This window comes from Eutrema salsugineum, unplaced genomic scaffold (genome assembly GCF_000478725.1).
Source record: "Eutrema salsugineum unplaced genomic scaffold, Eutsalg1_0 scaffold_11, whole genome shotgun sequence".
Taxonomy (NCBI): domain Eukaryota; kingdom Viridiplantae; phylum Streptophyta; class Magnoliopsida; order Brassicales; family Brassicaceae; genus Eutrema; species Eutrema salsugineum.
The window spans coordinates 7,883,938-7,892,936 of record NW_006256901.1 but is presented as its reverse complement, the minus strand read 5'-3'; the positions used below and the strand labels follow the sequence as shown (position 1 = coordinate 7,892,936).

Below are 8,999 nucleotides of genomic sequence, written 5' to 3'. Positions count from 1 at the left end.
TGGATTTTCTTTTTATGAAACGGAATTAAATAAAACAAATAAACAATTTTTATTTGGTTTTTGAGTTAATAAAAGAAATCAAATAACAAAAACAATGAAAACAAAACTGAAACAAGTTTTTTTATGGGTTGAATATTTTATGATGAAACAAAAACTGAAATAACAAAAAACAAAAGATAAGAACAAAAGCACTTTGATAGGAACTTGTGCTCTGATACCAAATGATATAAGATTAGAATCACACCAAGTCTTATAATTCAAATGATATAAGATTGGAATCACACCAAGTCTTATAATTCACAAGGTTGTCAAAGACAACAAGCTTTGCGGATTCGGATATGATGGTGGGATGGAAGGTGGTGGATTTGATTGACTCTCTCAATTGATGTTGACTGACTCTCTCAATCTGTGAACGAAATAGATTGTTTGAATCTCACAAACAAGCTAGGTCGCAGCTTCTATAGAGCTAAGTGAATCACACACTTAATTCTAGAGAAAAAAAAAACAATCTTTGCAAAGAAACACTTTGAAAGAAAACAAGAATACTTAGTATATTTCTGGATTGAAAGGTGAGTTTTTACAATGGACTAAGAGGAGCTTATATAATGCTCTTACACGTTCTAAAAATGCTAAAGACAAAGAAACAAATCAAAGCTAATCAAAAACTAGCCGTTAGGCTCTAAATGAGTGAATCTCGGCCAAATATGAAAATGCGATGATGCCTTTGTATCTGGACGGTTTTAGGGGATAAGTTAGCTTCTCTGTAACATTATTATCTTCATAAAATACTCCCAAGTCGTAGCATTCAAAGGAAAAGAGCCGTTGGAGAGTTATGGCTCCAAGTGTGAATGCATCTATATATGGCAAGTGAAGTTGCAGAAGGATCCGCCTGATCCTGTGAGTTCTGGTGCATGGTGGGACAATATTTGGACCCTCTGATTGGTAAATGAAGTCTCCTGGTCGCCAAAGTCGGTTCTGTGTTGAATTAAACTGGTTGACTCTCATACTTGCCATAAATGGCTCCGGTTGGCTTAGTTGAGAACTTAATTGGATCCGCCTGATCCAATGCGTGTTGGTGCACCTTAGGATGTTGTAGAAAGCTTCTAGAAGTAACTCAGAGTCTCCTGGGCGCCACTGATATGTTTGAAGCCTCCAAACCCTGAAAGGTTCCAAATAAGGCAAGTCGGGAATCTTCTGGTTTAGAAATTGAATAACTTTCCAACAAAAACCGGTCTCGGTATGATTCCAGTTCTCCTGGATTCTATGATGAATGAAGAATCCAAAACAAGCCGGTTCATAGCTTGATTCATCCTTGTTTGGTCGGAATCCTTTGATCAAGGCGCATATGTCCAAATCGGGTTTGTTGGAGATAACCCGGTTTGTAAGCTGAATAACTCTTATGTCTGAACTCCAATTGGACTGATTCCAATTCCCCGCATGCCTATGCTGGATCCAGATTGCATAGAAAGTGGTTTGGTTTCATGTATTGAATCCTTCTGGTCTGGTTGGAGGGATTCAATAAGTGGTCGTATGTCTCCATCGGATCCTTTGAAGATCTGTCTGTTTGTATCTTCGATATATTCTTCATGTGGAAAGCTTTTGGGATGATTCTTCTTCGTGGTATGCTCTAGATGCAATGAGTAAATATCCCAAATGTTTGTCGAGCTGGAACGGTCGTTTTTGGTCTTCATTTGAGCTGAACAAAGCTCGCATGTCTCTTTGGCTCGTCTTGGCTCCATGTTTTCCTTTCCTTGTTTGTTGATTCCGTGCTTCTTGTCTGATGATGACTTGATGTCCTCATCAACTTAGATGAGATGCATGATCAAATGAGACTCAAGATGCAAAAAAAGAAAGAAAAAATAAGAACAAAATAAACATGATTAGTAAACATGAAATCCCTCCCCCACACTTAAATAACACAGTCCTTTGTGTTATAAAAGCATAAGAGAGGAGTGAAAGGCAAAAGCAAGAAAGATGCAAATGAGAAATAAAGAACTAGATGCATATGTACAAGGAGTTTGGAGTGTTACCAGATTTGTTTTTGATGGAAGGGAGTAGTGGAATTGTGAATCTCAGAAGGCTAAACATCACTGGAGGTGTCCTAGTTTTGATGCTGCTCCTTGCACTGATCTGAACGTGCTTGTAGTGAGGGCTGGAGCTCGTTTTTGTGCATTGTTCTTCTTGCCACCCCCTGTTGCCACGGTCTGGAAGCTCCTCTGGACAGCATGTGGCATTCTTTTGTTCTTCCTCTAACACATTGCCACGGCTTGGATGTGACCGTGGCAAAGAGACCATGGCAAAAGCCGAAGGTTCTGCTGCCTTAAAACATGTTGCCACGCCTTGAATCTACCCGTGGCATTCCTCCCGTGGCAAAAGCCAAATGGTGGTCTATTCAAAATTCAACTTGCCACGGTTTAATTCTGGGCGTGGCAATCTCCCCATGGCAATCACCGAAGGTTGGCATCTAAGAAAAAGCCTCATGCCACGCCTGGGTCAAGCAGTGATTCATGGTCGTGGCAAACTGTGAACTTAGCCAAATTTTGCATTTCCTTGCATCTTGTCCACCATTCCTTGAGGCCAAAGAACACCAGGTCATCTGTAACCTGAACACACTCCACAAAACACATCAAAACATCCTAAAAACAGCAAAAGAAAGCATTAAAAAGAATATTTACAAAGGATAAGTTGGGGTGTCTCCCAAGAGCACTTTGTTTTAAGTCACTAAGTTTGACTTTTCATACTCTTTTCTTAGTGAGTGAGAGGAAGAGCTTTGATGCTCCTTGTCTTGTCCATGAATTCAAGCATGAGGTCCTTGTTCATCAGCTCTTGGACACCATCAGATCCTTTGTCTTTGAACTCTGGTGTGAGGATAGCTCTGACTTTGGCAAATGGTCTTGATCTTCCATTGCCTTTAACCTTGTATTCAACAGCTCCACCATCAAACTTCCAAGGAGTGAGAGTTAAGATTTGAGAAGATGACTCAAGAGTGAATGGTCTGGTTCTTGGTGGGTTCTTGTCTTGAGACCCTGAGCCATTGCCTTTGTTGCTGCTGATCTCCTTCTCACTTGGTGTAGGAGATAGAGATTGCAAGCAAGCTTCATCATCACTAAAGAAATCCCCTTCAAACTCAAGATCAGGTCTTATTAGGGATTCTTTCTTTTTCTCAACAGATGCAAGGGGTTGAGCTTCTTCTATAGTTCCAATACTCCCCACATACATCATCCCATAACGTTTCAAATCATCAGAATCATCAGATATAACTCCACAAAACCCAGCAAGAAGAGGCTTAAGAGGATAAGATACTTCATCATCTACCTTAGCAAGCACCACTCTTTGAGTATCAAAGTCCATCCTTGCTCTTGTGGTGTTCAGAAATGGAGTTCCAAGCAAAAGAGGTAGCTCTTTTGTCTTCTTCATCTTCATAACTACAAAATCTGTTGGAACTGTGCATTCACCAATTTTCAATGGGTAGTCTTCAAGAATTCCATATGGTTTCTTAAAGGATGAATCTCCAAAGGTGATTGACATGGGGTGATGCTTAAGACTCTTGATCCCTAGTCTCTCTACCATGTCTAAAGACATTACACTGATGCTTGATCCAGAATCACACAAAGCATTCTCCACTTTCAAGTTTCCAAGAGAGCTTTCCTGGGTTGCCTAGCTTGGGAATAAATTTGGGTTTCACCCTTGTTGAACCAGTGCTAGAGACTCCATCAGATGTCCTTTCTTGAACCATTCTCTGATCCTTTCCTTCAGCAATCTCAGAATCATTCTTTATCATATCAAAACAAGCTGCCTCCCTACCTTCTTTCTCAATGTCCTCATTGAGATCACATAACAGGAACTCAAACTCATCTATGATGGCGTCCTCCTCATATTTTGTCAGGCATTTTTCACTTGAGACATTGCCATTGAGAAGATCCTCAATTTCTTGGACAGCAGCATGATTCTCATCATTTGAGAGGATTGCATTGCAGTATTCTGTTTGATGTGCAATTGATGTCCCTGGTAAAGATCTTTGAGCTTGAGAACTGCAGTGGCCCTTGTTGTTCTCTAGAGTCTTGACTTTGGAAGCCAAGGTTGAAAGTTGAGTTAGAAGATCAGAATAAGTGCAATCCACCTTGTTGTTAATCTCTGCCATTTTCTTGTTGAAGTCCATGGCAACACTTGCTTGACCTTTGAGGATTTTCTGGAACAGGTTCTGCACTTCTTTATCTTTATTCCTTGAGCTCTGTTGGAGACTTTGTTGTTGGGGAGGGACAAAACCTTGTTGTTGAGTGTTTTGAGGATAGAAGTTCTGGTTTGGGGGATTCTTGTAGTAGGTAAAGCCCTTTTGGTAACCTTGTTGGCCACCTACAAAGTTCACCTCAGCTGTGATGTCTTCCCTTTGAAATGTGTCTTGAAACACATGATTCACATCTCTAACAAAGTTGGCTGACTGATGAGAAGCTAAGAGAAGTGTGTCTAGCTTCTTATTGAGAGACTTGATGTCTTTCCTTGTCCTTTCCTCTTCAGCACTCACAGCTCCTCTTGAATTCCTTTCAAAGTCTGATCCATAAAGCTCATCACTCTGAGCTACATTCTCCACTAGGGTCATGGTATCATTGACTTCCTTGGTCATGAAATTACCATTTGAAGCTGTGTCCAAGAGAAGTCTGACCTTTGTTAAAGCACCTCTGTAGAAGGTACTTAGCAGCTGACAATCTGAGAATCCATGGTGAGGGCATTGCATGGTATACCTTCTAAATCTTTCCCAAACCTCACAAAATGATTCATGGTTCTTCTGAATGAAACTTGAGATTTCATTTCTTAACCTTGCTGTTCTTGATGAAGAGAAGAACTTGGTTAGAAATGCTCTTTTGCATTGCTCCCAAGTTGTGACTGATCCTTGAGGTAGAGACTTTTCCCACTGATGTGCTTTGTCTCCTAGAGAAAAAGGGAATAACCTCAACTTGAAACTGTCTTCACTCACTCCATTCATCTTAGTTAGATCACAAACTCTATCAAAGTTGTCAATGTGATCTAATGGGTCTTCTAATGCCAAGCCATGGAACCTGTTGATTGCACCATGTTGATCAAGCCAGATTTGATCTCAAAATCGTTTTCAGGTGTAGGAGCTTGAATCCCATATCTCTGACCCTGAGTATTGGCCTCATCACCAGCTCCCACAACTATTATTGGACGTGTTGCTGGACCCTCTATCTGAGCCTGGTGGTTTCCATTACCACAATGAGCCTGTTGCCCTTGATCCATACCCAACATCTCATTCTGCTCAGCTCTTTGTCTTTGTCTCCTTGCTTGACTTCTGGTGTTCATACACCTGAAAACAAAGACAGCACTTGAAAGGTAATCAGTAAAAAAACAGAAAATGACTTGATCTCAAGAAGATCCAAAGTCCTAATGCTAGAATGAATCTTCAATTGGCAACGGCGCCAAATTGATAGTAGGAATTTTCAATCCTTGATCAATTCCTCAACTACTCATGTCATTGTAGCACTTGAGGTATCAATCCAAATGGAGAGATTCTAGACACTAGAACTATGAGGAGTTATCTTAATTCAAGTCTAATAAGCAGATGAGTTGGTAACAAGGTGATCTAAAAACATAAAGCAAACAAGAACAAGCAGTAATTAAGAATTAAACAAGCAAGAGAAACTAAACAAACACTCAAATTCAAATAAAGAGAAAGCTAAACCTCTAGATGTGATCATTGATCAGGGTGCTTTAAATGTGAATTCATGATGCTAAGCAAACAATGCAACACTTGCAATTCTTTAGTCTAGACTTCCAAATCAGATTAATTCATTCTCATGACAAAAATCCCTTTGTTAATTACCAATTCAAGACTAATTCCCATTAGATGAATAAACAATCAACAAGCATAAGGTTCCAAGTCTAAAATGACCAGACAGCCTCTTTGTGCATCAAAATAAGAGCTAAGAAAGACTGAATCTTATACAGAAAGAGAAGCAAACATCACATGATCTCAAATTCCAATTAACTTAGAACTCTAATCTAGATTAATCCTCTCATGAAGGCACTAACCTCTACACTAATCTATTTTCAAACCAAATCATCATTTGTGAAATATGAATCAATGAGCATTAAGAAACAGTTCTAGTATTTCATTCATGCATTTAACAATCATTCCCATGATGAAAAAGGAATAAACCCTTAAGTTAGCTCATTCAGGCATTTCATCAAACACCTTGTGGGTGGAGAAATGCCTAAGTTCTAGATCAAGCTTATAATGAGAGATCTAGCATTAGGATCAGCTAACGAAGGAAAGGAGAAGAGAATCTAAGCTTAAACAATCATTAATCTACATCTAAGCACCCTAATCTACACACCTAGAAGCTTAAAAGAAGACTACTCACTAATCATGATGAACACACCATTCTCTTTGCAAGAGGTGATGTTAATCATGACTAGAAGCAAAGATAAGAAGATGAGATGATAAGAAACAGACTTAGATTGATTAAATCCTTGAGATATCTCTTAACAAACTCCTTTTTTTTTACAAAATGGGAAAGAGAAACAAGAGAAAACCCTAAAAAGCATATATAGTGTCTCTTGCAGACCGGGTCAGCCCAGCCCGGCGCCAAAAACTTGATGGTGACTTGATGTGGTTGTGTCGAGGGTTGTCAAGTTTTACCCTAATTGAAATCAATAGCCGCAAGTGCACAGCTGATCGATTGTAGTACTTAGGATCGAATAAACAGGGAAGGAGGATCTTTTCCTGCAAAAAGCCTTTGAAATAAGTATAAAGTAAGGAAGTCTAGAACCAAAACGGTTTTGTGGGGGTTTGGTAGTGTGTTTAAAATGTAAAAACGAAATATTAAAAGAGAATACGGGAATTAAATGACGTAATAACTAAACTTAACGAAAATGACTAAAAATGTAAAAAACGGATATCTAATTGCTTAAATGAAAATGAACTAAAAAGGAAAGACAATATTGAACTAAAGCTTGAAAGAAAATCGGTGTAAATCAATGGGAAAGAAGGCGTTGGGGTTCAGGGAAGTTTTCTCAGGGGTACGAACGATTCAAAACATTGCTAGAGAGTAAATTTGATAAGATCTTAGCTTAAACTTTTCGAATTGGAGTCACGGACGTATGAATACGCCACTGTCGTGCTCATAGACAACTATCTCTCTCAACCCTGACCAGTAGGTTTCCACTCTGGCCCTGGAAGAGAAGAGATGCATTATGTTTAAGACTCATCCTAAATCACAAATCGCCCATAGGTAGGTTTCCACTCCTATGTTTGTTTTGCTCTCCCAAACTAGATCTGATACCGGATGAACACTTTCGTGTCACCAAGCATCTGGATCAGATTGTAGTTCATGACGCTACTCTCATGCAGTAAAAACGAATTCAGAAGAAAAAGTTCTAAGATTCGGCTCAAAAGCTCATGGAATCCTCATCGAACATATAAATCCCCTTCGAAATCCCTTAATCCCAACAATAAAACTACTCAAACATAATGAACGAAATCAAAGACATAGTATTAAGAAGTAGAATAGAAACCGAAATTAAAAAAGAAAGAACAAGGGTTCAAGAGAACAAATCTCTCTCTCCCTAAAAGCTAAAGCAAAAACAATAAAAGTATGAATTAATGATAGATGGTATTCGGTTGTACTTCGTTTAGGGTTCCTAAGACATGTATTTATAGTGCTCAAGACCTCTCTGGACGTCACTTTGGGTTCCTCCAAATGTGGGCTTCAGAAATAGGCTTTTTGGGCTCGGAGGTTGATGGCCGTGGTCGGGAGGGCTCTGACCGTGTGGAATGAGTGGTTTGCCGCGGTCGGGATGCTTCTGACCGCGGAAAATTGCTTGCTGGCCGCGGGTGGAAGTGCTTGCCGGCTGGTTTACAGGACATCTTGCTCTTCGCGTATCTTTTGATTGAACCGTTGGATTGCCAAGCTGTAAAGTGAACTGGAAAGCTGATACTTCCATCTTTAAGGTCTCCAAATTTGAGCTGGATCAGACGGTGAGAAGGCCTTCAATCAAGGGTGAACTTCTGACGGTTTGACTCTGAGCTGAAATCTGGTTTTCTATCCATTTTGTTAAGCTTTTCCCTAAGTTACCTGAAAAGAGTCTTGGAACTACAAATACTAGAAAAACGTGATAAAAGTACTTAAAAGCAATTAAAAACATAGAAAAAGTATTTCAAAATGATCCATAAAAGTGGTCAAAATACGGTGTTATCAACTCCCCTAGACTTAAACCTTTGTTTGTCCTCAAACAAAGCAAAAGCATAAACTGGTTAAGTGAAAACAAAAATAGGAAATGCACAAATCTCATAGACATGAACTCCTAAACTAGGACCACAGATAGTGCATCAATCCACAACTTAGTCTAGAAAATTCTCACCAATGCACAAGAGATACTAGTCCACTTTTTCCGTCATACGAAACTAAAACAATCTAAATCTTGATTCCAGTAAACTAGCTCTCTACATTCATTAAGTTCAATAGTGAGTTCTCATTAAAGACATCATCCAGGGTAGACGGCGTTTGGCATTAAAGGGCTATTTAAGTGGTGGAGTTAAAGTGTTTCGGGTTACCTGAAGATCTGGAGGATGCAAGATAACATGCAAAACCGCAAGAGAGATAAGGACTTGTTGATGACCACAGTTTTCAGTCACTTCTTCTTGCCAAATGTTGTTGCATAATCCTTCCTCCTTTGTTGTAAACAGTTGTTCCCCCAGACTAAGGTTCTTTCTGGGAATCAGAAAACAATCTCCAAAACTCCGTAAAATCGAACTCCAGTTGCCTTGGGACTTAAATTTCGACCTCTCTAGACTCTCTAAGGCTTTTATTTCCTTTCTTTTCTTATTTTCGGATTTTTTTTTTTTTTTGAACGAATAGGAAATGCCTTTTAAAGAGAGAGAGACTAGAGGACGAGATTATACCAAAATTTGAGATTTTTCTAAGGCAAACTGAGTTTCCTCTTGTGTTGAATTGTTCCAGGAACTTTTTCGGCAAATCGCAGGT

At 39.3% G+C, this 8,999-nt stretch overlaps 1 non-coding gene across 1 annotated transcript; it reads left to right on the top strand.

Annotated features, from left to right (window-relative positions):
* The first annotated feature begins 4,709 nt into the window (after positions 1-4,709).
* LOC112090007 lies at positions 4,710-4,816 on the top strand. Its single transcript, XR_002901366.1, has one exon. It is a non-coding gene; the product is annotated as a small nucleolar RNA R71 (small nucleolar RNA).
* The last annotated feature ends 4,183 nt before the right edge of the window (positions 4,817-8,999 follow it).